This window comes from Peromyscus leucopus, chromosome 7 (genome assembly GCF_004664715.2).
Source record: "Peromyscus leucopus breed LL Stock chromosome 7, UCI_PerLeu_2.1, whole genome shotgun sequence".
In the NCBI taxonomy this organism is placed as follows: domain Eukaryota; kingdom Metazoa; phylum Chordata; class Mammalia; order Rodentia; family Cricetidae; genus Peromyscus; species Peromyscus leucopus.
The window spans coordinates 40,894,217-40,901,721 of record NC_051069.1 but is presented as its reverse complement, the minus strand read 5'-3'; the positions used below and the strand labels follow the sequence as shown (position 1 = coordinate 40,901,721).

Here is a 7,505-nt window from a genome sequence, read left to right as displayed (position 1 = left end):
CAGCAGGATGAGGTTGCAGAGCAGAAGCTGGTCCAGTGAGGGACCACGAATTAAGCAGGGTTCTCAGTGACCAGGCAGACAGAAAGGTGTCAACAAAGGTGTGCCATGTGCTCAGCAGGTCAGTCTTAAGTCAGGCTCACTAAGAGCAAGATTTCCAGGCACAAATGGGTCATCTCTTCCCACGGGCTTTTACTTCTTTCTCTTTTTTGCCGATGCTGTGTGAAGGACAGGGTTGTGCTTAACACTGCAAGATGCCCCAGTCAGGGCTGCAGTTTTGAAGGTCTCAGGAGCTCAACGCATGACAGAAAGAAATGCTATCTTATGTTTAGGCTATCAAATTCTGAATGGTAAATTTAACACGATAAGTAAACCCATATCTTGAATACCCTGGGTAAACTCGTACTTAAGGTCACCATGAAGGATGTGCAATAACAACTATTGAGTCATTGGCAGCTAGTACTCATTGGCAGCGTGATGAATGAAGTAAAGCCATGAGCAGTGATGTAACTAGCATTAGACAATCAATGGTTTTGGGAAACTGCAGAGGTAAGGAAATCCATATTGTTTCCATGTAAACAGGTTGCAGAGTTACATTTATTAGGAATTATTTCAAATCATATGCAACTATGAATTTTGCAATGTACTTTAAGTTGAATTGTCTATGCAGATGAAGTCCTATCAAATTACTATAACTGAATATAAATTAAAAGAATAAAATCTATTGTGTATATTGCCACATTTTCATTATCCATTCATCAGTTGATGGACATCTAGGCTACTTCCACTTCCTGGTTATTGTGAACAGAGCAGCAGTGAACATGGATGAGCAAATATATCTGTAATAAGATATAGAGTTCTTTGGGTATATGCCCAGGAATGGTATAGCTGGATCATGTTTCCTTCTTTTTAAGGAACCAGTGATTTCCACAGTGCCTGCTCCAGTTTGCAGTGAATATACGTGCTTTCCTTTCTCCACATCCATGCAGGCATTTGTTGTTTGGGATCTTAGCTACCCTGACTGGAGTAGCCTCTTTTTATAGTTAATGAAAATTAACACAGAAACTCGTAACTGGTCAAAATACAGAGAAGAGACTGTGGAGCACTCAGCCCTAAACAGTATGTCTATTTTATACAATCTCCTCCCAAGACTCAGGGATCATTTTAGAAGAGGAGGTGGAAAGAATATAAGAAATAGAGTCAGTAGATGTCTGCAGTGAACAGTACTTTCTGGAGATAACAGGGCTGTTGTGTACACGAACTCCAGCTGCTGTGACTGCATGCACAGGACCTGCATGACACCAAGCCACCAAATCCAGGCACGGATGGGGGAGGGGCTCATGAAATCCCACCCCTAGCTATTGGCAACTGATGGCTGCCCATCCATGAGAGAGGGTGTGTTGGTTTTATCCAGGGATGTGGCTCCAGTAGATATCCTTACATCATGCACGTACTTGGAAACGTTAACTGGACTCTGTGAGTTGTTTGAAAGCAAGCAAACAACAACAACAAATGGAGCAATGAAGTGGGGTGGGAAAGGTTATCCAGAATATAAAACCAACTGAAGTGGAGGGTGGGTTTGCTCAAAACACATTATATGCATATTTGAAATACTCAAATAATTAGAAAGAAGTTGTGCAGATAAAAAGTCTCCCCAGGACGCTGTATAAATACCTTCTGGTGGCTGTGCCCTGGCTTCTGTCTGCCAGTTTTATTCTGCATGTTTCCTTCTAAGCAGAATATACAGGAATGGACTCTGAAGCTGTGATGGATAGGAAGATAGAAGATGAAATCGGGCTGAATTTATTGTCATTAGAGCAGGCATCTAGCATTCTAGGTTCAATATATATTGACTGGGGTATCAGAAATATATTTGACAGAAGGCTGGTCTCAACAATAGTCTATAATAAGATCTTCTCAAATTTTACAATGTAGAAGAACCACCTGTTGATCTTGTTATAAAGGCAGACTCTGAATTCATAGGTCTGGCGTGTGCCTGATGTTATGCATTTCAAATTCTAAATCATAGATCCTACTTGAATATCAGAAACCTGCACTTGATCACACAGAGAAAACATCCTAAGGTCTGGAGGCAAGATGTGGACCTGACCTAACAGGAGCAACTCAGTGGCCTCAAGGAAGTCCCAGAGAATAGGCCTTTGGCAAGGTACAAAAACAGCATTGCTCAGAAAAGTGCAAGAACTATTGAAAGCGTGTTGTGGCTGCAGCCGGGGCCCAGAGACTGTGGTGTCTGGGGTCGATGGAATGAGTTGCTCTGATTTTAGCAGAAATCATGTGTTACAGCATGGTAGAGGGCTGGGGGTGGCAGTGCTTAGCTGTCAAAGATGGGGTGGACAAAATGATAAGTTGCTAGGAGAGTGGTGCTGTGGTATAAACACCTGTGTCAGCCCCAAGTCCATATGTTGAATTCCCCAAAGTGGTGATACTAAGAGACAGGGACTTGTGGGGTGTGGTGGCACATGCCTTTAATCCCAGCACTTGGGAGGCAGAGGCAGGTGGATATCTGTGAGTTTGAGACCAGCCTGGTCTACACAGTGAGTTACACAACAGCCAGGGCTCTGTTACACAGAGAAGCCCTGTTCTCACAAACCAGAGAGAAAGAGAGAAAGAGAGAGAGAGAGACTTTGTCATGTGGTTAGATCATGATGGTGCAGGCCTCAGGGGTGTGATTATTCTTATGAGGCTCCAGAAGAAGTGTTGCTGTGATAGGCTGTCTTCTGGTCCAGGCATCGATGTTGTACTCATGAGCTTCTGTGCATAAGAGCTGTATAAAATCAAACCAGTAACCGTTCTGGCATGGATGGAGGGGGGCTCATGAGGTCCACCCCTAGCTGAGCAGCCATTGGCAGCTCATGGCTACTGGGGGAGGAGGAGCCATTTTTCTTAAAGGATGTGCCTGCTGGGAGGTTGCCTGGGATTGGGCTCATGTGAGGGCTCCACCCCCATTGCACATGCAGGCAGCACTAACTAGACTCTGTAGATTATAAGAGAAGAGGACTTGAAGGTGGGAGGGGTACGTACTGAAGGATTCCAGGGAGAAGTTGAGGATGGATAGGACCAAAGTATACTGTATATGTGTGTGAAATTATCAAAGAGTAAATAAACACTATGCCTTGAAAAGTAAATAAGAGGCAGGTTCCCCTTTCCTTCCACATGTGAAGACATAGTGAGAAGGTGTCCCTGGAGTCCGAACTTCATCAGACAGGCTGCTAGGACTTTGGTCTTAGGCTCCTCAGCCTGTATAAGTATGAGGGATAAATTTCTGGTCCTTGTCAATCACCTAGTCTATGGTATCCCATTCGACTATTTCAGACAGACCAAGGCAGACATGTAATCCATGTTTTCAGTCATATGAATCCATGCGATAACAAACTGATCAGAGTCCCAGAGGAATACAATGGCCAGTCAGCCTACAGAAGTACTGATGAACTGAGCAACTAGAAAGATTCTAGCTCTGGAGGGCAGAAATATGATCACAGTCACTACACTGGGGCTGTCACAGACTCATTCCAAATCTCAGACATGTCAGTCCAAAAGATGCGAAGCTTCTAGATTGAGGAGAGGGCCCTCTAATTCTCTCTCTCTCTCTCTCTCTCTCTCTCTCTCTCTCTCTCTCTCTCTCTCTCTCTCTCTCTCTCTCTCTCACACACACACACACACACACACACACACACACACACACACAGTAAATATTTTCCCAACCATCAAGAAGCCAGGCTTGTCTGGACTACTGAGAACTAATGGATGAATGTTCTTAGGCACTGTATCAAGCTGATTGCTTTTAAAGCTCTAAAATGCTTCAGAACCTGATGTTTTGAGCAGAAGAACCAGTGTTGGGTAATGGATGGACTCATGATGCAAACTCGCCTCATTTGGAGGCTGGTGGATTACAGAAGCTAACCTGTCATTACCACCCCACCCAAGACTGTATAGTGGAATTTAGGCATGCTTCATTACATGGATGTTGGCTCTCTAATCCAAAGGATGTGAGCTTATTAGGTGAGGGTGGGCCCCAAAGAAGTCCTTAGAGTTGACTTCTCACAAGGACATTTTTACATATATTTCTTCCATCAAGAACTTTCAAAGGCTGGAGGTGGTGATTCCTATGACATTTTACTTTAAATCACATGTTTTGTTGATGAAAAAAGGTGAATCTGAGAGGGACTGGATTATCTCAGAGAGTTAATTTTCTCTCTTTATGCTCTCATTTCTTTCTCCTCCCATCTTTTTTTCCACCTCTCCCCTCGGAGTTCCCCTTCTACTTTCATGCCTACATATAAAAATATCTACATCTAGATCCTTCGTCTGAGGGGAAAACATATAACAGTTGCCTTTCTGGGCATGGGCTATTTACTTAGCATAGTGGTTTCTAATTCCATCTATTTTCATTTACATGACATAAGTTAATTCTTCTTTATTCCCGACCATTATTCCATTTTGCACATGGAATTTTCTTTATCCATTCTTCTGTTGGTAGGCATCTAGACTGGTCCATAGCTGGGCTATTTTGATTTGTGCAGCAAGAACCATGGATGTACAAGAACCTCTGTGGTATGTTCAACTCGGATTCCTTCAGGTATAGTCCCAGAAGTGATATAGCTGGAAGGTATGGTATTTCAGTTTTTTGAGGAACCTCCATACTAATTTCCATAGTGTCTGAACTAATCTACATTCTTTCTAGAGGTATGTAAGGGTTCTCCCACCCCCAACAATCTCATTACCATTTTCTTCAATTTGTTTTCTTGATGGTAGCCATTCTGAATGTAATGAGCTGCAATAGTTTTAATTCACATTTTTCTAACATCTAAAGATGTTAAACATTTTTTCATGTACCTATTAGCTATTTGTATTTCTTCTTTCAAGAACTTCATTTCAAAAATGAAATGTCCAGTCATTTCATTTTTCCCACGTACCGATTGAATGGTTGTAGCTGATGTTTTCTGTTGTATTTCTATGAAAAAAGACAATCAGACATAGACAAGAAACAGTTTGCTTTCATAGAGCAGGGTCAGCAGTTCACCTTCACTGTCGTTCCTCAGAGGCATGTCAATCTCTCACTCTTGTCATAATTTATACTGAGGGATCTGGAGAAACTTGATATTCCACAACGCCTAATTCTGCAACATTACAATGATGACAGTATGCTAATTATATCTGGTGAGCAGGAAGTATCACATAGCATAAATATCTTAATAAGACACATACCTGCCAGGAGATAGGAGATAAACCCCATGAGACTTCAGAGAACAGAAAAATAAATTTAAAAGGCCATGAACATACATAAAGTGAGGAGACAATTGTACTACCCACCATGAAGAGAGAGGCATAGTACTTGATGAACCTCCTTAAATTCAAAAGTAATCATACACTTCATTTATATGTGCCACTGGGATCTGTCTACCAGGAATTTATAAATGTGTCAGTTTTTAATGAGTTCTGGAGCCAAGGACTCTAAAACTGATCTATATCACGACATAAGCTACCCTGCCACTAGGCTTTGTGACCTACCAGTCCCAATGGTAACTAAGGTCTCTCACAGAGAGGGGCCTTTAGTAAGAACCAATGAGAGAATCACAGCGGAGACCCCCAAAGATGAGAAATAATGCTGTCCATCTTCTGCTAAAAAGGATCAGAAGTAGTTCTGGTGGCTACTACACCCCTGTGGAAGCAGAATGTATGGTAAAAGTAACTGTGATTAGAAACATCCACCATAAAAAGGATTTTTCTTGGGTCCTCTACCTTGTAAAACTGGATACACACAGTATGTTACATAGACAGGACATGTCCAGAATGCACAAGGAAGTGCGAGCAGGTGACTCAGGCCCTATCCTACGGTATCTGCACTGACTCCTTTCACATCATGTACTCAGTGCACAGCTATGACCTCGTGGAACATTTTTATAACGTACTATGAAGAAGGAACACTCACAGGCCCATTGTTAAAGCGAGTCCGTGAAATACACGGGCAGCGGTAGGAATATAAGGCACCTACATGGCACTGCCATCACACTCAGGATGCCCTGAAAGATGACAGTGAGGAGGAGTCCCTCCAATCAACAGAATGTCTGGAAGTAGATACTGTTTTCTTGTATGTGAGGAAGACGAGGTACGGATTTAGAACTGGGTTGGCCAGCTGACCAGAGACTTGGTAAAGACAGGGTTAGTGGATTGATCACAAAGAGGTATGTTGGAGACGAGCTGTGGAGGGGGTATTCAATAATCAAGCAGAAAGTGACTGTCTCAGTTGCTGTTCTATTGCTGTGAAGAGACACCATGACCACAGCAACTCTCAGAAAAGAAAACATTTAATTGGGGCTGGCTTACAGTTTGGGCAGCTAAGTTCATTTTCATCGTGTTGGGGAACATGGTGGCATGCATGGCACTGGAGCAGTAGCTGAGAGCTACATGACATGGGCTTTTGAAACCTCAAAGCCCACTCCAGCAACACACTCTTTGCTACATGGACACCGTCATTCAAGCAAAGAGGCTGCCTACAGAATGGCAAAAAATACTTAACCATTATACATCTAAGCAGGGGTTAGTATCTAGAATATATAAAGAACTTAAAAACCCAAACATCAGGGAAACAAACAACTCCACTGAAAAATGGGGTATAGAACTAAACAGCAAGTTCTCAATAGATGAAACAGAAACAGCTGAGAAACACTTTAAATAAAAATGTACAACATCCTTAGCCATCAGGGAAATGCAAATCATAACTTTTATTCTTGTTAATCTCTCTCTCTCTCTCCCTACCTCCTTATTACTTGCATACATACATCTCCCTGCCTGCCTCTTTTTTTTTTTTTTTTTTGCAGTTTTTGTGGTTTTATTTAAACACAAATAAAACACAGAGGCAAGCCATCTACTCGTTTTCTTTGCTGCGTAGCCTGGCATTGGGATTGGTGACTCTAATGGCCGGCTGTGCTGCTCTTTCCACGATGGCTTTTCGGTTCTTGGAGGAAACGCTGTGAGCGATCTCAGCACAGTAAGTTTTGTTGTACATCAGCAGCACTTCCAGCTCCTTGACATTGTGGACCAGAAACTTCTGGAAGCTGCTAGGCAGCGTGTGCTTGGTTTTCTTGTTGCTCCCATAACCAATATTAGGCATTAGGATCTGACCCTTGAATCTTCTCTGCACCCTGTTGTCATACCTCTGGGTTTCTGCCAGTTTCGCTTAATTTTGACATATCGGTCTGACTGGTGCTGGATGAACTTCTTGGTCCTCCTTTTGATGATCTTGGGCTTCACCAGAGGCTGGAGGGCAGCCATGATGCCGCTAAACAGATGGCAGCCACCTCTCCCTGCCTCCTTTGAGACAGAGTCTCTTTTAGCAGCCCTATCTGTCCTAGAACTTGCTATATAGATCACTCTGGCCTCATAATCACAGAGATTTGCCTACGTCTGCCTCCCTAGTGCTGGTGTTAAAGATCTCTATCACCAGGCCCAGCTCACACTTCATTTTTATTTTGGTACATCTTCTGAAA

The 7,505-nt window shown here is 42.8% G+C and overlaps 1 pseudogene; it reads right to left on the bottom strand.

The window, feature by feature from the left end:
• Positions 1 to 6,826: 6,826 nt before the first annotated feature.
• Positions 6,827 to 7,290, bottom strand: LOC114699760 (annotated as a pseudogene).
• Positions 7,291 to 7,505: the final 215 nt, after the last annotated feature.